Consider the following 27,658-nt stretch of genomic DNA (forward strand, 5'->3'; position numbering starts at 1 on the left):
CCTCAAGTAATACACATTCTTAACACCCTATAGAGCACAACATCACTATCGTCTTAACACACAACCACTAGTGATTGTAAGCTTGCTACCAAGCATCATCTGCTATCAGTAGTGCCTCTTACTTCACGTGAGTGGGTCTCATAAATAATCTTAAAACACCACCGTACATGGCTTCTTGTCGCCCTGGGCAATTCCTCATGACCAAAACGTGTTATAAACCTATTAAGGCCTCTGAGTCTCCATACCCTTGCAAGGAAAACATGTACACTTATAATTTTTGACAAATACAAATTCAATCCTTAACGAGACCATTTATTTATATTTATGTATTAATATAAATATTTATAAATAAAAAATTTACAAAAATAATTATATTATAATTATCGCTTCGTTCTTTTTCACTTTTCAATTATAAAAGGTTATACATTTTTATGATTGATAAGTTTTTCATGTGAACTACTTATTAAGCTGTCTAAAGAGTCGACTCATCATAACACATTGATATATTTAAGAGACATTTAAAATATTTTAAAAGAAGACTCCGATTTTTTTTCTCTTGATTAAAATGAAAGGTTATAAAATAATTTTAAAAACTGATTAAAAATGATAATGAATTCTCATGATCGATAAAAAAAACAATTATGTTACCTCCTTACTAAGTACATAAACTGTGCAAAATACAGCATATTGATCTACTCAAAACACATTTAATAATTATAAATATCTAAAATATTAATTTTTACTACTTAACAAGGGCTACGTTTATTAAAAAAAACAAACTCTGAGTCAAACACTATATAAGAGGTGTAAGTAGAACATTAAATTTATAAATCATAAAGTGACAAAGTAATTGATACATTTGTTAAGGATGCAAAATATGGCTAAAATTGTCAAGTTTTCTTATGTTATGATTATCAGCTTTTCCTTATTTCTTATCACAGTGAACGCAAAAAGTAAGCCATTTTTTATTTTTAAATTTTTTTTTGTTACTTTATATAAAATATTTTATCCTATTTTAATAATGCTTATTTTTATTTTCTTTTTTAAATATAGTGGAGGGTGATGATTGTATTGCTAGTGTTGATTGTGAGTGCGACTATCCATTGACACCTGCGTGTTTTTATAACTTGTGTAGGTGTATTTCATTAAATTTTTAGGTGATATAAAAAAATTTCTTGCACACAACTAATTACAAAATTTTTATTAATTAAAAAATAAATATTAAATTTTCTCTTTTTTTTTTATAATCACAATTATCCCATGAATTCAAATAAAAAATAAATTAAAAATTTCTTTACTTTTTATTGCTAAGAATGTGAATATATTATTGTTTTCATGCAAGAATTCCTCTTATAATTTAATTTATATTTAATTTATTTTTCGAATTTCATGGACCTTGTAGTTATGGTTTGTATCCAAAATGATGTTAAATGAAATACAATTAGGTATCAAAACATATTATATATAAACCATCGTCTTCTCTATTAGTTTTGAAGATAGAACTGTGGCCTTCAATTTAAGCATCAATTTCACTTTGCAATTTTATCGTCTATTAGAATATTTTTAATATTTATGTTGAAGATAGTTCTTGTGTAAATTTAAAGCCATTATTTTATAGTATTTCGTTGATAATAGTTTTATACTTTGGGTTTTCTTACTCTTCAATTTCCGTTATTATTACTTTCTATTTTAAAATAAGAGTCATATTTGACAATTTTATAAATATTAAAAAAAATAAAAAAAATGAAATAGAGAATAATAATATTATTAAAATATCTTTATTAATTGTTAGTGTATTCAAATTAATATTAATGTAAAATAATAAATTAATAAATTAAAAATTTTAATTAAAAATTATAATTAAAAAATTATAATTAAAAAATTAAAATTAAAATTGCATGGATAACTTAAAGTGGCAATATTTTAGAAGAAATAATTTTTTTAAATATAACATTTATTTTAGTACAGAACGAGTAACTTTTAATTTATGTCACAACCATAAATTCTTGGTTTTCGTTTAAATTATATGAAAAACCAAATCGCCATCACAAAATATAATTACACACTACAACAAATGTGCAAGTCATTATTAATTGTTAATTTAGTTATTCAATTTTAATAAATAAATGGATAATATTAGCTTGTGTCACAAGGCATAAGTTAAGAGATAAATATAAAACAAATTTTTTGAAAATTGTGTATTAAATTTAATACAAGTATGTAATTAGTAATTTAATTATTTTTTAATATAAATTTTTTTATGGGTTTTTTAACATGTGCACTTAGGTTTTGTTTGGGAGTTTGGAGGAAAAGGGAAGAAGATTTTGAAAAATAGGAAAAAATGAGTGAAAGAATAAAAAAAGTTAATTATGAGAATTTTGGAAGATTTATTTTTCTTCATAACTCCGACAACCCCCTAATTTCGAGGAACTCAAAATTTATATTGTAGAAGAATTTTAGAGGACTTATATAATATTTTAAAAAATTAAAAATACAATAATAATAATAATAATAATAAATACTATTTTATAGTTCTATACAAAATCATTTTTCCAAAAAATGTCAAATATTCTTTTATATTTTTTAAAAAATTTATTTCAAAAGCCTTTCATTTCACTCCCCTTCAAACTTGCAAACAAAATATTACTACACACATTTGTATTATCCATAAATTTGGTTATAACTTTACCCTTAGTTTTCCATATACTTGCATGTTTTTTATATTTTCCCGTATCAAATATATTTTCCCATATATATATATATATATATATATATATATATACTCTATCAATCTAGAGGAATCACATTTAATACAGCTATGAAAACTTAAAATCAAAAGAAATTAAAAAATGGTTAAGTAATTAAATATAAATCGTTCAAATTCGAAAGAAAGTTTTACGTTCTAAATTTTAAAATTTTTAAAAATTGTATATTTTTATTTCTATTAACACATAAACAATCATTTTACATTTTTTTTGGAAGAAGAAGACTTTATTAATTCAAAAAATTCACGAAGTACACAGTGATCCAAAGGATCCAACTAGCAAGAGAACTAAAGGATCAAAGACAACCTAACTAGCCATAAGGCAAGCTATATGGGTTTTGAGTTCTTTGCAAAACCAACCACGATATACAATTTTCTCAACAATACCATTGACAATATGGTTATATTCAGCAGGTTTGCCAAAACACACTTTGTTGCGATATTCCCAGACACCATAAACTGTTTCGGCTACACCAAGCTCGAACAGCTTAGCTCTTCAGCCATTTCCTTTACCATTCCTTATAGAATAGGTGATCTATAGTTTCTTCCTCATTACAAAAGATACATCTATCACTACAAAGAAGGCCAAATCTCATCAATATACTCTTGGTGGCGAGCTTCCTATGACAGAGCAGCCATAGAATCACAATTGCACGCGGTCTAGCAGGATTATTTGAGTAGAGTCTATACCAAGGTACTGTCGGGGTATTGGTGAGAGCATGATAAAATTCCCCACATTTGAATCTCCCTTTAAGGCATATAGCATCCCAAACCTGCTAATGATCCTGCATAATTTCCCTCATACTTAGATTATCACGGAAAATCCAAGTGCACATGGCTTTGGGTTGAACCTCTAAAATGCTCCGATTCTTTAAGTAATAGGCATGCACCCATTTAACCCAAAGGCTGCCAGGTTTGTTGCAAATGTTCCATAGAAGTTTCAGCATTGTACAATTATTCCATAAGCTCAAATCAATGATACCAAGACCCCCTTCTTAATGGGTTTACAAACTGAAGACCAAGCTACAAGGCTCTTGCGACTGATTGAGTCCTTACCTGTCCAGAGGAAGGATCGACATATGGAATCTATTTTACTAATCACAGTTTTAGGCAAGGGAAAACAAGTTAGCCAGTAGTTTTCCAAAGCAAAGGAGACACTCTTTATGAGTTGGAGCCTCCCAGCATAAGTTAAGAGCTTATCAGGCCAATGTCTAATTCTATGAAGAATTTTATCAATTAATTCTAGGTAGTGATCAACAGATAACTTCTTGTGAGTAATGGGAACCCCTAAGTATTTGAAGGAAAGAGTGCCCTCCTTAAACTCACTAAATCTAAGAAGACTCTCTCTCAATTCAGGTTGGATAGCATCAAAATACATTTTACTTTTAGAGCTATTAATTTTCATACCTGTAGAGTTTAGGAAGTTGTCGAAGGTCTTCACCATCAGCTCCACAGATATGAAATCCCCTCTTGAAAATAACAAAATATCACCAGCAAACATAAGATTTGTTAGGTTCAATATCTTACATTTTTTCCCATTAAACAAACTACAATTTGGAAATAGGTAGTGTTATGAATTCAGTGTCAATAACGAAGTATAAAACAATGAAAGAATAAAGAATAAAGAAGAAGAAGAACACAAGAATTTGTTATAACTGTTATTCTTTTACTTTATCTTAGAAAACAAGATTACAAGCTTACAAGAATAACAAATAACCTCTCTCACCCTGAATTAGGATTTGCAGTGTGCAATGATGAGAGACTACTATGTTATTTATAATAAAACTTATCATACTAACTAATGTCCTTTTTCCACAAGACTCATTACACAAGCTAACTTAACAAATTAGGGTTTAAACACTAAAACCTAATTTAACATGCTAACAACCCTAGCATATTCGACACCTGCATGCTAGATCTATCTTCGACTACACCATGCACATTTCAACACCAGCATGTGAACAACCTTTGACTTCATGTTTAACTCTGTCGAACTGTCAAAACAAGAAGCTACCCTTCGACCATACTAGAATTTGATCCAATATCTCACAAATCTCCGCCTTGGACCTAACTCTACAACATCAAGGGAACAAACTAGCTTTCTTCATGCAGCTTTATCAACTGCATACAGTGGAAAAACCTGCAACTCGGAAATGTCTTGGTGATCAAATCAGCAGCATTGTCCTCAGTCGAAACCTTTAACACTTGGACTTCTCCATGCTCGATTACTTCGCTGACGAAATGCAACCTCACATTAATGTTCTTAGTTTGCTCATGATATGCTGAGTTCTTCGACGATTGTATTGCACTTTGACTATTACATTTAACAGTGATACCTCGACCTTGAAGTTTCTGCTTCTTCGTAAAACCTTCAAGCCACAATGCTTCTTTCACAGCTTCAGTTAGGACAATATACTCCGCTTCAGTGGTTGATAGAGCAACAACCTTCTGAAGTGTTGCTTTCTAACTAATTGCAGTGCCAAACATAGTGAAAACATATCCATAAATAGATTTTCTGGAATGCATACAACCTGCATAATCAGAGTCGACATATCCTTTGATTACTGCTTTACGATCTTCACCCAAGGCTCCACCATAAATTAGGACCCTGTTCAAAGACCCATTTATGTACCTTAAAATCCACTTCAATGCTTGCCAGTGAGGCTTTTCAGGATTCTCCATGAACCTGCTTACAAGACTTACTGCATATGCTATGTCGGGTCTAGTACATACCATAACATACATCAAAGAACCAACTATATTAGCATATGGGATGCTATTCATATAGGCTCTTTCGAAATCAGTACTGAGATACTGATTAATACTCAGCTTAAATTGAGGATTTGTTGGAGTCGCAACAGGCTTTGAGTTCGACATACCAAACTTGTCGATAATCTTTCATAGGTATGCCTCTTGAGATAAGCATAATTTCGACTGCTTTCCATCTCTTTGAATGTTAATCTCAAGAATTCTGGAAGTAGCTCCCAGATCTTTCATATCAAACTCCTTATTGAGTACATTTTTCACCCTCATTAGATCTTCGACATTGTAGCTTTCTATGAGGATATCATCCACTTAGAGCAAGAAAATAACAAATGAATTACCAAGTCAAAATCTGAAGTAAACGCAGTGGTCGAACTGACTTCTAATGAAATTTATGTGTGCCATGAACTTTTCGATCTCCTATTCCACTCTATTCCACTGTCGAGGAGATTGTTTCAGCCCATATAAAGATCTTTTTAGCTTGCACACATAATCTTCCTTCCCCTTTTCGACATACCCTTCAGGTTGCCTCATCAGGATCGTTTCATCCAGATCACCATACAAAAATGCAGTCTTCACATCCATCTGTTCCAGTTCAAGTTCGAATTGTGCCACCATGGCAAGCAACATTGAAATGGACCAATGCTTCACAACAGGAGAAAACACATATTTGAAGTCGACACCTTCTTTTTAAGTGAAACCTCTTGCGACCAACCTTGCCTTGTATCTTTTTGACGCTACTCCATCGATTCCTTCCTTAACTTTGAAAATTCATTTACAACTCACTAACCTTGCTCCAGCAGGTTTCTTGATCAGTTCCCAAGTGTGATTATGATGAAGATATTTCATCTCATCATCCGTGGTCTTCAGCCATTTAGTCTTATTTAGACTCCTCATAACTTCCTTATAATCTCTAGGTTCATCATCAAGAACCTCACTAGCAGAGATTAATGCATAAGCTATAAGATCAACATACCCAAATCTCTGAGGTGGCTTGATGACTCTTCTCGACCTATCTCTTGCCAACAGGTAGTCATCGACAATTTCCTCAAATTCCTCGGCATCTTCTGCTTCTTCTTCGACTTCATCAGAGATATGCAATTCAACATCAATTTTCTCCACCTCAACAGGAATCTCTATCTGTTCCAGCTCTTCTGCACTTCGACCATCATCATCATCAGTTTTCTTGAAAGCCATGTCAGCTTCATTGAAAACTACATCTCGACTGGTGATACACCTCTTGTGACCTAGCTCTAGGCACCATAACCTATAAGCTTTCCTTCTAGGTATCCCATCAACATGAATTTAGAGCTTTAGGTTCGACCTTGGCTTGCTTAATCTGAGCATAGGCTACGCAGCCAAATACTCTCAGTTTGTCGAGATCTGGTGGATGTCCCGGCCAAACTTATTCAAGTGTCTTCATATCTAAAATTGTCGAAGGACATCTGTTTATCAGATATGTTGTTGTCGAAACGGCCTCAGCCCAAAACACCTTATTTAATCCAACACTAGTCAACATGCCTCTGACTCTCTCCAAAATAGTTCGATTAAACCTTTTAGCCAAACCATTCTGTTGTGGAGTATCTGCAATAGTTATGTGCCTTGCAATACCTGAGGCATCACAAAAACTATTGAACGCCTCATTGCAAGATTCAAGGTCATTATCATTTCTTAACCTCTTGAGCTTCCTGCCAGTCTGATTTTCGACCAGAGTCTTCCAACTTTTGAAATTCTCAAAAGTTCCATCCTTAGTATTCTGAATGAATACCCATAACTTCCTGGAATAATCATCAACTATGGATAGAAAATATCTTGCTCTTGAATGTGATGGACACCTTGCAGGCCCCCAAAGATCAACATGGATGTAATCAAAAGATCCATGTGTTCTTTGTTTTCCTTTGTTGAACTTCACTCTGCAAGATTTTCCAAGTACACAGGGTTCACAAAACTTCAACTTTTTGAATTTGTCTCCACCAAGAAGATTTTGTTTCCGTAATTCAACCAGACCCCTTTCCCTGACATGGCTCAATCTCTTGTGCCAGATTTCTGTCTTCGACAAAGATTTCGTGGATGCAAAATTTGTCGAACCACTTACAACTTCACCGTCAAGCTAAGGGTATACAAGCCTTGTTTCTTCACGCCTCTCAAGAGTTCCTTCGACCCCTTCATGACTCTTAGAATACTTTCCTATCCTTGGAAAACATATTCTTTCTTGTCAAATTCACTAAGAGAAAGCAAATTTCTCTTCAAATCAGAAACATACCTGACTGCAGTCAACAACCTTATTGACTTATCATGAAGCTTGAATCTCACAGATCCAACACCTACAATATTGCAAGATTTATTGTTTCCCGGCAGTACTGATCCACCATCTTGATCACATAATTCCTCAATCAAGTATTTGTTTGGAGTCATGTGCCAAGTGCAACCTGAATCCATAATCCACTCCTTCCTAGAGTCACTGCTTGAAACCACAAGGACATCGGATGATTCGAAATTGTAACACCCCATTTTCTACCCGACATTTATAATAAAATCAGAGTTTCAAAATTTTTCCAACAAACATGTGATGTCACATTTCAACATAACACAACAACAATCAGATACATAACACTTTATTTTGGAGGATCACATAACAACTTTTATTAGTTAAGCAGCGGAACTCAAGATATTCACCATATACAACATATTGATCTTTGTTTAATAACAACAACTTAAACAACATTGTACTTATTAATTTCAATCTTTAATTATCATAAACAAGTCAACAAGGAACGATCAACATTACAACAACTAAGTATCCCCCAAGTGCTAGGTATCAGAGCGACTGAACCGACTTGGACTAACAACAACTAAGTCTTTATTCTTGATTCACCTGGGCGTTATCAACAGAGGGAAACATTATAACAGAAGGGGTGATATTCTCAAACCATATAAACAGGTTGATGATAAATAATATATTAGATCGAATTATATAAAATCATGCCTCACAAACATTTCAGAGCAACACATTTAACCACATAATTATCAACATGTTATAATAACAACTCACCAAAATGTATACACATCAATTCAAATACAACACAAGGAAAGGCAACTCATCAAGGCATAAAACCACGCCTCACAACATTTTAGGGTAAAACTTTTCAACTCAAAAATGTCAACCAAATATAACAACAACTCATCAAAATAACACAACTCAACCATGTGACTCTATACAATGCTTATGCATGTGGTACCATTGGAGCAGAACTCTCAACGTAAAAATCTTGTCAATTAATAGAGACATCAAGGCATAAGCCTTCGTCGCTAATTTGTCAATCCAGGCCAACATGGGTGCCATAATTTCAGGCCAACATAATAATGACATGCTATGAATGCATCAACAAGGGAAATCATCTACAAAACTTAAACACACATCAACTCAAATCCACAATAATTTCAACATTAATATCAACAACGTAGTAACAACTCAACAACTTCTTCAACGTTGTGCTAATAAATAAAGGCAATCATCACATTTCAATGTTGGCCAAAGGCCTACAACTTATATCAACATGTCAACAACAACCATGTATTATAACAATATTAATCAATAACAAACAACCCAATCATTTACTGAAATATATTTAACGGCTTACTCATCAACAATTTATAATAACAACTTTTCAACATATTATAACGGCAATTTATCAACAAATTATAATAACAACTTTTTAACATATTATAGCAGCAACTCATCAACAATTATAATAACAACTTTTCAACATAATATAGCAGCAACTCATCAACAAATTATAATAACAACTTTTCAACATGATATAGCTGCAACTCATCAACAATTTATAATAACAACTTTTCAAAATATTATAATAACACTTATCAACAAATTATAATAACAACTTTTCAACATAGTATAATTAATTCATCAAACATATATTCAACTATTAATTTACTCTACTGACAATCCTTATGAACTTAATTGGTTAATGGTCTGACTCAAGTAATAATAAAACTATTTCAAAAGGGTCAAATACCTTTAATTATCTGTCATATATCCTCAAAATGTTTCTCAATTATACTATTAATATAATAGTCTATTACCCACCAAATTTACCAATTAAATTAACATTAACAGGATCAATTTTCTATATCAATTTTACCGCATCACAACAACAACACAAACGGAAATAATTTCAACAATCCAATCTCACATACTATTTATCATATACCCGATTATAGAGCAAAAACTCCACCCTTACCTTAGATTGAAGATCGCTCTATTCCACCGGTCGAATCTTTGTACTTTACCTCTTTGCCCTTTTTCTTCGCAACAACTTTTCCACGATCTCTTTTTCTCCTCCCAATCCTTATTTTTCTTCCTACAAAACTTTTCCTTTGTTTTCTAACAACCAAAACCTAATATTTCTTTTTATTCAACTTAATCCAAATAATAATAATAATAATATTCTTATTGGACCTAATATTCTTACTGGGCCTAATAAAAAATTATAAATTTTTATGATTGATAAGTTTTTAATGTGAACTACTTATTAAGCTGTCTAAAGAGTCCATTAAAATATTTTAAAAGAAAACTCGGATTTTTTTTTCTCTTGATTAAAATGAAAGGTTATAGAATAGTTTTAAAAAACTGATTAAAAATGACAATGAATTTTTATGATCGATAAAAAAAAAAACATATTGATCTACTCAAAACACATCTAATATATTAATTTTTACTACTTAACAAGGGCTACGTTTTAAAAAGAAAATCAAACTGAGTTAAACACTATATAAGTGGTGTAAGTAGAACATTAAATATATAAATCATAAAGTGACAAGTAATTGATACATTTGTTGAGGATGCAAAATATGGCTAAAATTGTCAAGTTTTCTAATGTTATGATTATCAGTTTCTCCTTATTTCTTATCACCGTGAAAGCAAAAAGTTAGCCATTTTTTTCTTTTTAAATTTCTTTCTTTACTTTATATATAATATTCTATCCTATTTTAATAATGCTTATTTTTATTTTCTTTTTTCAATATAGTGGAGGGAGATGATTGTATTGCTAGTGCCGATTGTGAATGCGACCATCCATTGATACCTGTGTGTTTTTATAACTTGTGTAAGTGTATTTCATTATAATTTAATGTATATTTAGTTTGTTTTTTCGAATTTCATGGACCTTGTAGTTATGGGTTGTATCTAGATTGATGTTAAATGAAATACAATTAGGTGTTAAAAAATATTATATATAAACTATCTTCTTCTCTAGTTTTGAAGATAGCACCATGGCCTTCAATTTAAGCACCAATTTTCCTTTGCAATTTTATCGTTTATAATAATATTTTTAATATTCATGTTGAAAATAGTTATTGTGTAAATTTAAAGCCATTATTTTATAGTATTTTGTTCATAATAGTTTTAGGCTTTGGATTTTCTCACTCTTCAATTTACTTCACTATTATTCTATGTCTTAAAATAAGTGTCATATTTGATATTTTTATAAAAATTAGAAAAATATAATAAATGAAATAGAGAATAATAATTTTATTAAAATATCCTTATTAATTATTGGTATATTTAAATTAATATTAATATAAAGTAATAAAATAATAAATTAATTTTTTTTAATAAAGATTATAATTAAAAGATAAAAATAAAATTACATCGATAACTTAAAATGATATTATTTTCGAAGAAATAATTTAAATATAACATTTATTTAAGAAGGAAGAAGTAACTTTTAATTTATTTCACAACCATAAATTATTGGTTTTCGTTAAAATTATATGAAAAACCAAATGACCATCACAAAATATAATTACGCATTACAACAAATGTGCAAGTCATTATTAATTGTTTAATCTAGTTATTCAATTTTAATTAAATAAATGGATAATACTAGCTTGTGTCATAAGGCATAAGTATAATACAACTTATTTAAAAATTGTGTATTGAATTTAATACTAACTTGTGTCATAAGGCATAAGTATAATACAACTTATTTAATAATTGTGTATTGAATTTAATACAAATTAATAATTTAATAATTTTTTAATATAAAATTTTTATTTATGAGTTTTTTTTTAACATGTGCACTTAAACTTTATTTGAGTGTTTGGAAGAAAAAAAAGAGGGTCTTGAAAAATAACAAGGAATGGGTGAAAGAATCAAAATATTTTGATTACGAGGGTTTTTGAAGATTTAGTTTTTTTCATAACTCAAATAATCTTTAATTTGGAAGAACTCAAATTTTATATTGTAGAAGGATTTTGAAGAGTTTATATAAAATTTTCAAATATCTTTTATGTTATTATAATATTCTGAAAATTAAAAATTTAACAATAATAAATATTATTTTATGGAAGAATAAATATTATACTCAAAAAATATAATAAATATTATACTCAAAAAACATGTAGCTGTATCAAATGTATATAGTGTTACTCTATGAATCTAGAGGAATCACATTTAATACAGCTATAAAAACCTAAAATCAAAAGAAATTAGAAAATGGTTAAGTCATTAAATATAAATCGTTCAAATTCGAAAGAAAGTTTTACGTTCTAAATTTCAAAATTTTAAAAAAGTTGTATATTTTAATTTCTATTAACACATAAACAATCATTCTACAATTTTTTTTTCAATAAACAAACTATAATTTGGAAATAGGTTGCTTGGTACTACAACTTTGCACATAGGTCACACATCTCTCATATGTTAATATATTTTAACAATGAAAAATAAAAATATTATGGAATGAAAATTTTATATTATAGAATTTGGATCATCTTTTTCAATTTCTTCTCTCTAATTATCTCCTTCACAATTTTCTCTCCATCTCTCTAATATTTTTTCTCTCTTCTTCTTTTTATCAATTTTTCTTGATATCATTAATTTTATTACACTAGCTTTTGATGTAAGAGAGAAAAGAAGGAAATGAGATGATCCATAGTCTATATTACATGATAGTGAGTAATGGTTTTATTGATTTTTTTATAATAAAAAAGATTAACGGAATATAACAGATAATCAATCTAAACAGTTTATAAAGTCACGAGTATTTAATACTCATTGATTTGATAAAGGATGAAAGAAGATGACAAAAACACATTGAAGCATAATCATCCGCAATTTCCTAACTATGCAAAGCCACTCATGTTTTTTTTTTTTTTTTACACAATAAAAATCAACTCATATCATTAATCAACCAAGTAGCAGTACAAGGAGGAATCACATTAAACCAACTACGCCTAATCCAAGAATCGGCCGACTTAGCTAAGGAGTGGGCAACCGAGTTCGCTTGGCGTTTTACAAACTTAACCTCAAAGTTAGGAAAATTAAGCAACAAACTACGAATTGAAGAAATAATAAAACTAAATTCGGACAAACCAGAAATACCCGAATGAATAGCTTGGATAGTACTTTGCGAATCACCCTCGAAGATAACCTTTTCCATATGAAGATCGATAACACTAAGGATAGCCTCTTTAATAGCTAAAGCTTCCGCCTCAATAACAGGAAGAGACCCAAAATCCCATGCTGCTCCTCCACACACAAAGTTACCAAAGTGATTTCGAATACACCATATTAAAAAATAATATTCTATCAATTCAACTGCACTAATATATAAACCACTATTATTTTCTACAGTAATATTAGGGAGGAGCATATTTGAATCGTTTGATTGAAATCAATCGATCAATTATTTTTTGTGCAAATAGATCGGGTTGGATTGAATGTTAGATTGATGGAGTTGTTCAATTTTAATAATATATGATTATTTCGGTCCAGCTCATAAAATTGTTTTGTTCAGTTGAAAATCAAATTTAATTGAACTCAACTAATATTTATTTTATTTATTTTCATTATCATGGGACTGACCCATTATAAAAGTAAAGTTTATAATATTATCAGGTTATTATCATTTTTATAATTTAAATATTATTTAATTTATGATGTAAAGTATGATAATGACCAAATTAATTCAATATTAAAATTTAAATATTATTTCATTTATGATGTAAAGTATGATAATGACCAAATTAATGTCAAATGATATTGAAAATGTTATCACATAATAATGTTAGAAAAATGGTATGATAATCCTGGATATTTTCGAAGAATCGTGTTAGTTCACTTTCCGAATAAAGTATTTCGACCCTATTTTTGTCTGGGTTCACGAAATTTTTGTGGGGGTAATTCTCGAAGAGCAATCTGTTTCTGACAATAGAGAACAAATCAGAATGTAGAGAGGAAGTATGATTTCGTGTGCCAAAATTGAGGCCAAATAACTCCTTATATAGGAGACCAATAACAGAAAACGAACAGACTCACTTTTTCGAAAAAGAACGGTCATGTCTGTTGGGAAAGGGTACAACTATTCAAACGAATTTTTCGAACGGGGCGCTGCCCCTTGGACCCCGACGGGGCACTGCCCCGCACCCGCCAGGGGCTACGCCCCTTGGAACCCCGTTTCTATTATTCGTATTCAATTACACGTTTGGCTCGACGAGCGTGCACTCCGCACTATCCTAACTCGTTTCAAACTTAACGCATAGTTGCATTGGCCTATAGTAAATCACGTTACTACCAAAATACATTGATGATACTAAAATCACCAACAAATAATAATAATAAAAAATCAATAATAAAAAATAATTATTCTTTGGACTAATCTAAAATTTTGATAGTTTAAAAAAAGAAATTGTAATCGACCAATTGCATCTGATATCGACTTAAACCAACAGATTGTCTAGCCCTAAGTAACATAACATTGTGAGATTTTTTCTATTTTAACCAATGATATAATGATTTGGAATATATTGTGAGATTAATGAGACCTAAACTAGAATTTTAAATTAATGGCATAAATATATGAAAAGTATAATATATGTGTTTGAATGATTGAAAAGTGTGAAAAAATATTAATATTAAATGGTGTTTATTTATACCACTAAAATTAGATGTCATGAATGTTGGTGCTTTTATCTTCGGGAAAAAAAACTCGTAAGTTTAAATGTATACCATAGAAATTAGATGTCATGAATGTTGGTGCTTTTATACCATAGACAACAAAACATAGAAGGTTGTGATTAAATGTTGAAAACACCGTGTGATCACTTCTTAAGATGGTATAACAAGCGTAAATCCTGAAGTTGTTTGGTCTATATAGATAAAGACAATGAAGATCTTGGAAACGACAAAGCTTTGAATGCCATATTCATTGGTGTCGACAAGAACATGTTCAGATTAATCAACACATACACTGAAGCTAAAGAGGCTTGGGAGATTCTCAAGACTGCTCTTGAAGGCACATCTAAAGTGTGTATGTAAGGGTTGCAGGACCTCACAACTAAGTTTGAGAATTTGATAATGATGGAAGATGAATCTATATATGATTTAAACATTTGTCTTCTTGACATAGCCAACAATTCATTTGCTTTGGGAGAGAAAATGTCATAAGAGAAACTGATCAGAAGAATTCTCAGATCCTTGCCTAATAATTTTGACATGAAGGTAACAACTATTGATGAATCTCATGACTTAAGCAAGATCAAAGTTGGTGGACTCATTTGTCTTTACAAACCTTTGAGATGGCTATAAGTGAGAGATATGAAAAGAAAAACTTTTAATGTCTTCAAAATGGTGGAATATGTTGTTCATCAAATGAAATTTTCACTTGAGACGAGTATTGTAGGAATTCTTAGCTACTATCTTTATCTACAAGTAAGACAAGTAAGATACATTCTCACAAAAGCCTTAGATGATGTTCAGATTGAAAAGCTAAGGGGTGCTCTTTGTATTTGGATGTGTGAAATCTTATAGCAATTAATGCAAGAGAGGTGTGCAAGAAGAAAGGTTGAAGAGAAAATTGTTGAGAAAAATGTCTCTAAAGAGAAATCTTGTACAATCAAGTGACTCAGAGACAAATGATGAAGATGATATCCAGGATATTGTGTCCACTTTAAGGAGAAATGTTGGTGGAAAAATATTATATTATGAAATAAGTGTTCACAAGTGGAAATATGTTTTTCAAAGAAGGATTGCAGCTGAAAGAGATACAAGTAAAAAAAAGTTCTTGATTGGAAAGAAATCATGGAAGCAACTGAAGTAATGAAGAAATTTACTAATATTGGTACTTACTATGAAAGACTAGTCGAAGAGTTAATTGTGAAAATCTCTTCAGATTGCACCGTTGAAGGAAGCTAGGAGTCTAGAAAGGTGTATGATAGAGGAAAGTGTGTGATGTTTTCTTCCATCATTAATGAATATTTGGGCAGAAGCAAGTCAGCAAGGTCAGACAAAGTTCCTTCTATTAACAAGATTACTAAAGAGATTGGTTATATTATTAATGTCTTTAAACATGGAAATGAAGATGTTAACCAGGATGTGGCAGACAACCTATATGACATGTTGGTAATTGAGTTTCCAACTTAGAGGAAGGATAGGCAAATCGCCCCTATTAATTCTAATGTGAATGATATGGTCAATAATGTGAGTGACAACTTTGGTGATGTTGTTAATGATTTTGTCAATGTTGATAAGGGTTCTTCTCTAAGAACAATGAAGTTTATGATGTGTCTCCTTCTATCAAGGAAGGTGTAACTAAAGATGGTGGTCTTAGTAAAAGGTCTGACAAGAAGTCAAGGAAAAACATGGAAACTAGAAAGTTTGTTTTAAAGGCTAAAAGGACTCCTTCTAAGAAGATCCCTACTCCACCCAAGACAAATAAGACACCTAAGAAGAAGAAGACATATGTGGTTGTTAGTAAGAAATTAGCTAGGAAGAAAAGGAATGTTTCTCATAATAGGAGAATGACTCTTGAAAAAATAACATTATGTTGAAGCACTGAAGTATAATGAAATTATAGAACCTCTTAGTGATGCTCAATTGTTGAAGCCAGTGCTGAATAATGGATTTGGTTATCCTAAGTTGATAAATGATTTTTTGTTTAAGAATGATGGTATTTCTCTTGGGTTTTTGAATTTAAGTTACATACTGAATGTTGAGAAAGATGCCCTAGACATTATGATACACATCTGTCCATTTTTTATTTAACTAATATGATTTTTTATGGATATTTTTCGCCTTAACTTGTTGTTGCTGCTACTGCAAGTTTGTGGGGAAGATGATGATGTAATGATTTTCAAGAAAGGATGTGGCTTCTAATTGGTGTTCGTAAGAAAGTTATGTGCTGCTGTTATCTCATCATGTTTGTCTACAAGATCTGCTATTCATTTGTTATTTGTTGGTGGTCCTATGTCCTTTGTCTCTTTTGAGGCAAAAAGAGGGTGAAAAAAGGGAACACTTCTTTGATAATGTTTGTCTCTTGAGCACTAATTGTGGTGAAATCTTGAAGAAGTGCTTAATATGTGCTTTGCCTATTAAAAATTATCCAAAGGGAGAGATTTATGGTCCTTTGATTGGCTTATTTTTATAAGCAAGATGGAAAGTAAGATGTTTGGAACATGATGTAGGACATCTTAGCGCGTAGACTGCTAAGTACTCCCTCCGGCCTGAATTATAAGCAAATATTCTCTTTTTAGGTTCATTAAGTAATGAATGTATCTGGTCTACTCAAAAGACCAGATGCATTCATTATTCAATGAACTTAAAAAGAGAATATTTGCTTATAATAATGGCCAGAGGGAGTATTGCATTTGGTTAGAAAATATTTATTTATTATGAAATGAGTAAAAGGTGTCTTTTTTATTTCTCTTTAAGAACACCCAAACCTCTATGGAGATGGGTGTGTGCTAGGATTGAAGATCTTCGTGTTGTACTTTAATTTGAGACCTTTGTTTGTGTTACTTGTACACTACGCTAGCGCCTACATTAATATGATAAGGCATAATTATTTGTTTGTTTACTTGAATTGCGATTCAACATATATCATTCTATTTAGTGTTGTTGATGACTAGGGATTGGTGATTGAGATAAATTGATATGGGTCTAATATTTAGGGGCGATCCTAAATAGAAATACCCCGATAGAAATAAGAAGATGGACATTGAACAAAGGGCTTGTTCATCTAACACACTTTGTACTAATTCTATGGAAGAGTAAATTTTTGGTACACAAGGTTGAAGATGAAGATGAAAAAAGAGTGAGAATAGAGAAAACATAACAAATTCTCAATGGTGAAAAAATCATTCATGACAGATATTTTACACCAAGGTGTTTAAATACACCAATGAAACATGCCACGGAGGCAGAGCAAAAGAAGATAAAACAAAGCTAAACTGCCACGTAGGCATACTAAACTTTTACTAGAAACTCATAACAGAGGTTCTGAACATGCAACTTCTCAGCTACATTGACCAAAGTTCTGAAGCATGTAGCTTCTGACTAAACACTACTTCTGTAATAACACAAATTTTGAACATGAATTACTTCTAACATCATCCGTTAATTCATATTCAGCTAACTAAAATCTACAACACCAAATCCATCCCTCAAATGAATAAAGTGTTCAGTCTTGACAGCTTTAGTCAACAAATCTAAAAGTTTCTTCTGAGTGCTATAGTGCATAACTTCTTGTAGTCCATTCTGAACTTTATTCCTTAAAAAATTATACTTCGTGTCAATGTGCTTGCTCCTTCCATGCTACACTGGATTCTTGGTAAGCCTTATTGATGATTTGTTGTCAATCATCAACCTCATATGCTTGCTCACCTTAACCTTCAAATCCTGCAATAAGTTCATATGTCAAACAACTTGACACACATACAAAGCACCTGTAACGTACTCAACTTCATAAGTTGACAAGGTAACCACGTGTTTCTTCTTGGAGCACTAAGAAATGGGACTTCCCATATACTTGAAGAGAATTCTCCAGGTTCGGCCGAACGTTGGCCAGGTCCTGTCCCCAAAAGCTCTTCTTGAGTTTGACTATAATATTGAGCGTTTACAAGCTATGCCCATGAACCTTTGATACAAGTGAATACATAGATTTTACATAGGCTTATCCCTATCAAAAAGTGATATTTTTCATGGGATGAACTCACGAGCCAAGTAAGAATTTTACAGACTAATCTCAATAACCAAACAAAATTTTTCCAGGATGAGTTCTAAAAACAAACTGAGATTTTTAAAAGGTTTATCTCAAGAACCAAACTCAATTCTTCAAGATTATTCCACTCTTGAAAATAACAACAATGACACAACACTAATACATATCTTTGCTCACAAGTATTTTTCACACACAAGACACTAAGATGATTGTGTTTAAAATCTTTCTAAAAGCAAGTTAATTGGCATAAATGTTAAATAGGACTTCCTCCAATCTGGGTCAACGTTTCTTTCTTGCGGTATAGGTTCAATTCCTTTTTCTTTTTTTAGGATTCAAACAGGAGCTATTCCTAGGGGAATGGAAGCATGGAAATAAGTTCTGTTAAATTTTTTAAAGAGACTATCTCTCTGAAGGGGTCTTCATTTATCTTTGGGTGGTAGAATCATGTTGATTAATGGTGTTTTTGTCTAGTTATTATGTATATTACTTTTTATTCTACAAGGCTTTGAAATTGGTGTTGAATGAGATAACTATGTCTAGCGCCAATTTTTGTGGGGAGGTACCGCGGATAATCGGAAAGTTAATTGGCTCGTGTGGAATTTAATTTGTAATTCGAAGAAGGATGGTGGTTTAGGTTTGAAGCATTGTAAGATATTTAATTTTATGTAGTTGAGCAAGCGGCATTGGTTTATTCTCAACGACAAAAATTCTACCTGGTTTGTTATTTTAATGCTTTGTTATTTTCAATTTTCAATTTTTAATTATAAATGATTATAAAATAATCAAAGTTTAAAAAAAGAGATTAAATTTTTATGATTGATAAGTTTTTTTAAGTGAATTACAAAGTAGTCTAAAGGGTCAATCGTAACACATTTGATATACTTAAAAGACACTTAATAATATTTAAAAATATCACTCTGATTTTTGTTATTTTCTCTTGATTAAAATGAAAGATTATAAAATAAAATAAACTTGTAAAAAATGATAATGAACTCTCATGATTGATAAAAAAACAATTATGTAACCTCCTTTTTAAGTACATAAAAGGTGCAAAATATAACACATTGATGTACTCAAAAGACATTTAATAATTTTAACAATCTAAAATATGTAATTTTTACAACTTAACAAGCGAAACGTTTTTTTTAATTAAAAAACACTTAGTGAAACACTATATAAGTCATGTAAGTAGAGCATTAAATTTATAAATCATAAAGAGATAAAGTAATATCCTATTTGATACATCTTGAGGAACCAGAATGGTTAAAATTGTCAAATTTGCTCATGTTATAATTATCTTTCTCACTTTATATCTTGTCGCAGTGAAAGCAAAATGTAAGTAATTTTTTCTTTTAACATTTCTTTCTCTACTTCATATATAATATTTTATCTTGTTTTCATAATGCTTATTTATATTTTCATTTTTCAATATAGTGGAGGGTGATGATTGTCTTGCTAATGTTGATTGTGAATGCGACCATCCATTGATACCTGAGTGTATTTTTAACTTGTGTAAGTGTATTTTGTTAGAAGTAACTCATATTCAGAAACAGTATTGTTAATCAAAAGTCAAAGTTTCTAAGGTGGTTGTTTCAAAAATTATGCTTAGTTTATGGGTTTTAGTTTTGTTTTGTTAGCTTGTTTTAGCAATGTTTGCGTGGCATAGTTTACTTACGTGTCATTTTGATGTTGGTGTATTTAAACACTTTGGTGTAACTAGTTTTACAGAGTGATTAGTGATAAGAGACTCCCACTCCAAGAGTTTGTTACAACCGTATTTTCTCTCTTATCACTCTATCTCTCCCTTCTTTCATCTTTATCTTCATCTTCAACCTTGTGCTTCAACAATTAGTATCTAGAGCTTCGGTTCGATTCACAGAGAAACACGAGTGTACGTGAAATGTGTGAGATTGATTTTGTTTCTTGAATTTGCTTTGAATTCATTATCAAAATCGTGACAGAATTTCATTTCTTAATTTTACGGGATCGAGAAACACGAGCGTTTGGTGAAATCTGAGATCTGAGCTAGTTTTTCAGTGCACAAGAACGAAGATGAACAGCGGAAACAATTTGAATACAAAGCTCCAGTGTTTAATGGAAAGAATTGGAATTTATTCATGCTTCAAATGCGTGTATTGTCCGGTGCTCAAGACATTCTTGATCTCGTAAATGACAGTTACCTTACAGTTGCAGCGGATGCGACAAAGGAGTACAAAAACGCGCAAAGTGATATGATGTAGAAAGATCATAAGGCGTTGTTATACATCCATCACTGTGTTGAATGCGTTGTTCTACATGCACCATGAGAATTGAAGAGCTGCAAAATACTCTAGAGGCACAAGAGTTGCGTTTGATTGAGAGAACCTCTAAAAGAGAGGTAGATCAGGCTCTAAAGACATCTTATGATAAAATTGTCAAGTTTGTTCGTGTTATGATTATCATTCTCTCTTTATATCTTGACGCAATGAAAGAAATATGTAAGGCATTATTTCTTTTACAATTTCCTTCTTTAATTCATATATATATATATATATATATATATATATATATATATATATATATATATATATATATATATAATATTTTATTATGTTTTCATTATGCTTATTTATATTTTCTTTTTTCCATATAGCGCAGGGTGATAAGTGTTTTGCTAGTATTGATTGTTAATGTGACCCTTCATTGATACCTGTGTGTATTTTTAACTTATGCAAGTGTATTTTGTTAGAAGTAACTCAGATTCAGAAGAAGTATTGTTAGTGTCACGGAAAAAAAAATTGAGATTAAACTATTGATTAACTTAACTCGCAAAACAAGAGTCACCATTGTTTCCAAAGGAAAGGGAAAATATCAATAAAACCCAAAAAGAAAAGATTAGGATACGAGGGTTGGTTATGCAAGGGAAAGATATTAGCACCCCTCACATCTGTGATACTCTATAGGAGCCTTTTGAAAATCTACGTTTTTAGGCTAAAGATTGATGAAATGAGAAAATAAGTGTTTTATTTTTTTGTGCTCGTCAAGATGTCGCATATTTTTCATATTAATCTCAGTAACTCTTCAGCATCTTCATTTCTATACTCATCATACTGGATAGAAATCATTGGTCTTCGATTGTCCACTATGATATCCTTTCCACGAGCTCTCTTCTCTATAACAACATAATCGTCTTTGTGGAGAGGTGTGGGAGTAAACACATGCCCACTTCTGGTCAAACCTAGCATCAACAATATTTTCAACATATTGAGAGGGTTCAAACACAATTTCCTTACCTTCCTCCATCACAATAGCATTGTACCTCCAAGGAATAGTTATGTTTGAAGCATAAGGAAAAGGTCTTGGCACACCAATCACCAAAGGAGTTACAACATTTTGTTTGATATAATAAGTAATTTCCACCTGTTCAGGAACATCAAAGTAAGGAATGATATTAGTTACATCATTATCTTTGCATCTGGTACTAATATGCATCACACCACGATCCATTAGACTCAAAATGTCTCTTTTGACAATAACACATCCTCTGGAATCTTGGCCACACACTAAATAGTCTGAATGATTAACAACAAATGCACCAGCTTTCAACAATCTAGCATTCACACTCGCCAACTGAGTATTCACCCTATTCACATTAGAGATCAAACATTCACTTGAACAATCTTCAACCACACTAACTTAAGGTCCACCATGTTCGTGCAACGAATTCACTTGTACATTCGGCCCAATATCTCTTAACTTTAGAATACAACTTCTAAGGTTTTGAACCTCAAACTTCAATGCAAAATAATTCTCTAAGTCATGACCTAGAGTACCTTAATGAAAAGGACAACGGGAATCAGAATTCCACCAATAAGGCAAGGAATTAGGAATGACTGGTGGAGACCTAGTCAGAACCAGCTTTCTCTATAGCTACGAGGAATACAACTCTATATACGTCACAGGAATCAGATCAAACTTAACCTTCCTGACAACACAAGCTTGTTGATTATTCTGATTAGATTGTTGTTGCGGTTATTATTGTACATGAGGTTGATATGCTGGCACAATAGGAGCTGAATTAACAACTAGTGACACAGAAGCGACAAAATGTTGTTGATTCTATTGAGGACCTCCTTGTATCCTCTGTCTTCCTCCATGGGAAATGGCATTAGCATCACCTTCTTTCTTCTTTTGGAACCTACTTCCGTACTTCTTGGATCCAGATGAAGAACCATATTCTCTAGCCAAACGTCCCTATAAGACACATTCTTCTAGTCTAACACCCATACTTACCATCTTAGTAAAGTCATTCGGAGCACAGGAAACCATCCTCTCTTAATAAAATGAGCTCAAGGTCTTGAGAAACATTTTAGTCATCTCTTTCTCCTTAAATTACTCCTTATCCTTCTATGACATAGCGTGAAACTGGTCACTATCGGGAGCAATATTTACATTGTACTTATATTGGCGTAAATGGCACAATAGCAGGTGTAGTAACTTCTGAAATGACAATCACTTAAGGCGGAGCCTGTGGTGGAGGCTGATGTTGAGCAGCAACCAGAGTTTCCAACAAAGTAGTCATTATATCCATCTCAACTCTCAAAGCATTGACCTCTTTATAGAGTTCTTTGTGTTCATGTTCAATTGTTTCCATCTTGTGTCTTGGGTTAGCACAAGTATTATACCGGTGAAATAACTTGGCTTCTTCCAAGACGAAGGGAAAAATGAGACTCTAGAAAACTTTCATTAAAGAAAAACTAATTAGGTATAATTATGCATGAAGTGCATATACAAATGATCGTTTGAAAATGTTTTCTTTATAAGTTTTCAAGGAACTAAAAGAACCATAAAGACGATTGCAAACATCATAAGTAATAACAATATCAAGTGAGAAAAGCTTAATTTTATTTCATAAATCTGGAAGGATTATAATATTCAGTTACATAGTTTCAAATCAAAATAAAATCCATAAACTAAAGGCTATGTATTGAAAGCTGCAACTTCTGCTTGAGTTTCTTAATCTGAGCTTCAAATGCAACCTTCATTACAACTTTCTCCTTCAAGACTTTGTCAATAACACCCTTCCAAGCGTTGAATCTATCCTGAGTATCATAGAGCTCTTTGCTAGGGTGAGATATAAGGTTGTTGGAGGAAAATAAATCCTCTTGAACCCTTTTCCTCTTCTTCCCATGCTACTCAAGTAAATCATCCTTCTGGAAAAGCAACTCATCTTTCTCATTCAGTTGTCTCTGAAGCTCTAACTTTTCTGCATTTGAAGAGTCAAATTGGTTCTCCCAAGCATCCCGCTCTTGATTTGTCTGAGCCAAAGTAGCATTGAGTTCTCTCACATCTTCAACAAGAACAATGGGTCCTATGACATGAGGGAACATAGGTTCTTCGAGATGATAAGGCATTTTGTTTGTAATAGCTCTAACTCACGCCCACTGAGCGTAAGGCTCCAAAGAAACACAATTCTTCCTTCCTAGCTCATCCCTTCCTTTCATATGAATCTTATGCCAAGAATGGACTATCCTCTCTTTTAACTCCTTGTTGTCAACACCTTTTTTTAATGAGAACACCTTCTACAAGAATGTTGTTTGGTTTATCCTTCATAGCATATCCAAGTTAACGTCAAGCCAAGATTGGGTTGTATTTAATACATCATTTTGTACCAAGAAGAGGGACATTAAGGAATTCCCCATAACTATCAATGAACTTCACCTTGTCGTAAACCCTAGAATACCAAGTTAGATATGCACTGGTGAGAGACATAATCCTCTACGACCACCTCAAATAATTCTTGTTATACTTGAATAAGCCAGAATGCAGTAAGTGCGAAATAAACCACTTGTACAGTAGAGGAGTACACACACAATGGTCCATCCATTATTCTCAGTCCGGTAATGGATGGAATAGTAAGTTTCAGCAAGAAGAGTGGGAACCGAAATCCGAATTAGAATGATACAGATAGTGTTGACGTCCACAAAATTTTCAATGTTAGGAAACAGGACTAGACCATAGATAAGCAAAGGAAGTACAACTTCAAAAGCAACCATACTTCCCATACTAGCCATAGTAGAAACTTTCTTCATCAAAAACTTTGCAGGCAAACCCATAGTACCTCCTTTAGACACAAGATGAACTTCAATCTCTACTTTCCTCAAGTGCATAGCCTCTCCAATCACACGATCCTTGGGAATTTCCTCCAAAACACTGAACGATATATAATCTGAGACGGGTAACCTTATCTGATAAGCATACTCCTCCAAGGTAGGTGCAAGCTAATAGTCAGAAAATGTGAAACACTAATACATCGATTCATAGAACTGGACCAGAGTCTCAAGAATCCATTCTTCAACATCAGTATTCAGCACTGTTATAAGCCTCCCATAACGGTCTTTAAGATCATGAGAACAAAACACCAAAGATGTTTCTCCTTCCAAAATCCATATCAAAATTACCAATGATGTTTGCAAGCAAAGTCCCTAAGTTCCTTGAGAAATATGCGGAAAAGATGTTTTTCATGAATGCATGGATGCATGAATGCCACAATCACAAACACAAGTAAGGATGGGTTCAAAGGTTCAAGATCACAAGCACGAAGCATGGTGGACAGGGCAAGAACCATCCCACAAGGTGTGTACTACAGTTTTGGATAACCTAAACAGTAATCGGATTCTAAGAAATTTCCTAGAGTCACGGATCTGTCTTATAGATATTACCAGTTTAATTACTTCTCATAGAACATTAATATTCCTCATAGAACCTCATCTGAGTGTAATATCGTGTATCAACCAAACTAGGCCTTCACCAAGATGGTCACCACACTACATCCTTAAAGGCCAAGAAGGGTTACAAATATTCTAAAGGTTCCTCAGAATCATGGGTTCCCAGGTCGAAAGTAACAACGCAAGTACGACTGCTCGTAAGACATCAATCACTTTCAAAAGGGTGTCATCTAAGGCGATGGGTCTCAAGTCAATAAAATGAGGCCTACGCTTAGAAGGTCAAACATCACTATACCACCATCCTAATCTTAAATGCACTCAAGTTTCGGGTAGAAGACTTTTCCCTTACCACACAGAGATCGCTAAGCACCCAAAACGAACAAAAAGAAAAGAAATAGGCAATAGCATAAAACACATATAAACAAATTAGGCTTAACCCGCTTAGGATGGAAATATTCCCCAGCAGAGTCGCGAAGCTAGCCCGACGAAAAAATTGAAATTAAGCTATTGATTAACTTAACTCGCAAAGCAAGAGTCGCCACCAAACTTTATTGTTTCCAAATAAAAGGGAAAATATCGATAAAATCCAAAAAGAAAATATTTGGATACGGGGGTTGGTTATGTAAGGGGAATGTATTAGCACCCCTTACATATGTGCTACTCCATATGAACCTTTTGAAAATCTATGTTTTTAGGCTAAAGGGTCAAAGTATGCTAAAGATTGATGAAATGAGAAATAATTGTTTTATTTTTGTATGCTCGACAAGACGTTGCATCTTGTGCCTACATACCTCTTATGTGCAATAGGGAAGTCAAAATATTTTTAGTTCCTCTTAAAAAGAAACACGGATGTTTATTTTGTTTAATTTTAATGGAAAAGACATTTCGTCGTCTTCGAGTGGAAAACATCATTTGACATCAACAAGTTTGAGGGAGTGTGTATTTGCATCATCTTGATATAGAGAGCTTTACTTGGATTTAATCAAAAAGCATGTCTCACATTCAAGTGGAAAATATCAACAACTGCAACCACAACTTAGGGGTTAGAGATTGCATCACTGCAAGAATTGGACAAATGATCTTCCTTTTTTAAAAAGGTTTTTAAAAGAAAAGTACACAAAGGTACAAAAAGAATGTTTGATGATGTTTGTCCTTTTTTAGGCTTTTTTGAAAGAGTTTAAATATGCTTAAGTTTTTTATAGTTTATTAAGAAAAATATTTGACGATCACTTGATAGAGTTAAGATTTATTATTTAAGGTTTTAAGTTTGAAAACAAGAAGCTTTTGAAAAAGGGAGAAGTTTTGAAATTGAAGAAGGGAGAGGAGATGAAGAGAATATCCTAAAGCATAAATATAAAGGACAAGGAAAAAAGTTCTCATTGTAAGGTAGCCTAATAGAAAGCCTTTGTGTGTGCAAGTGAGCTAACCACAAGATGGAGCAAGTATTTGACATTGGTCAAAATAAGCATTCCATTCCTTTTGGATTTATCTACAAGAATCAACAATCAAGCAAGCAAAGCAATATGATCAGGTGAATACAAAGCCTTAAATGTGTTAGAACAAGATTTGTTCTGATCAATATTCTTAGTTTTGATGATAACAAGGATATGAATTTTGTGTGAGATAATGTGGTACTCTAATACATTGCAATTTCCTTTTCAGGAAATATATAAAGAGTATGCACAAATCAGCGCTCAGAAGCTTTGACTCAGAAGGTTCAACATGCAACATCAGAACATGGTCTGGCAAGACATCAGAAGATGGTCAAGGCAGAATCAGAACATGGGTCTATGGAAGCATCAGAAGAACTTGAGTTCAGAAGCATAAGCACTGAAGTTCTCATGGTATCACGCTCAGAAGCACTTCAAGGTCAGAAGACAAGAAGATGCTATGCACCAAGCTGTTTGACTCTGATGATATTCAAACGTTGTATACACAAACATCAGATCAGAAGAAAGTACAGGTGGCAGGCTACGCTGACTGACAAAAGGAACGTTGGAAGCTATTAAAGGCAACGTCAGTAGACACATCGTGAACAAGGCTCGAGGTAGTTGACAAAAGCGTGAAACATTAAATGCAATGCTGTACGGAACACGCAAAGCATTAAATGCTCCCAACGGTCATCTTCTCAAGTGCCTATAAATATGAAGTTCTGATGAGAAGCAAGGTTGACGATTTGTGAATATTAACTTGCTGAAACGCTGTTTAACTCAAAGCTCAGAAACTTCATCTTCACCAAAGCTCACTACATTGCTGTTGTAATATATTAGTGAGATTAAGCTTAAACTTTAAGAGAAATATCACTGTTGTGATTATAGCTTTTCAGAAGCATTTGTAATACTCTTAAAATTGATTACATTAATTTGTAAGTAACTAGAGTGATCAACTGTTGATCAGGATACTCT

At 32.3% G+C, this 27,658-nt stretch overlaps 2 long non-coding RNA genes across 3 annotated transcripts; both read left to right on the forward strand.

Annotated features, from left to right (window-relative positions):
• Positions 1-10,168: 10,168 nt before the first annotated feature.
• LOC131610205 (uncharacterized) lies at positions 10,169-10,855 on the forward strand. Its single transcript, XR_009286416.1, has 2 exons — positions 10,169-10,475; positions 10,576-10,855. It is a non-coding gene; the product is annotated as an uncharacterized LOC131610205 (long non-coding RNA).
• An 8,878-nt stretch (positions 10,856-19,733) lies between these two features.
• Positions 19,734-21,988, forward strand: LOC131612526 (uncharacterized). 2 transcript variants are annotated; one of them, XR_009287408.1, is made up of 3 exons: positions 19,734-19,881; positions 19,981-21,023; positions 21,179-21,988. It is a non-coding gene; the product is annotated as an uncharacterized LOC131612526 (long non-coding RNA). The 2 variants fall into 2 exon arrangements; XR_009287407.1 differs by having other exon boundaries at positions 21,184-21,988.
• The last annotated feature ends 5,670 nt before the right edge of the window (positions 21,989-27,658 follow it).

The sequence above is a fragment of the Vicia villosa genome, linkage group LG6 (genome assembly GCF_029867415.1).
Source record: "Vicia villosa cultivar HV-30 ecotype Madison, WI linkage group LG6, Vvil1.0, whole genome shotgun sequence".
In the NCBI taxonomy this organism is placed as follows: domain Eukaryota; kingdom Viridiplantae; phylum Streptophyta; class Magnoliopsida; order Fabales; family Fabaceae; genus Vicia; species Vicia villosa.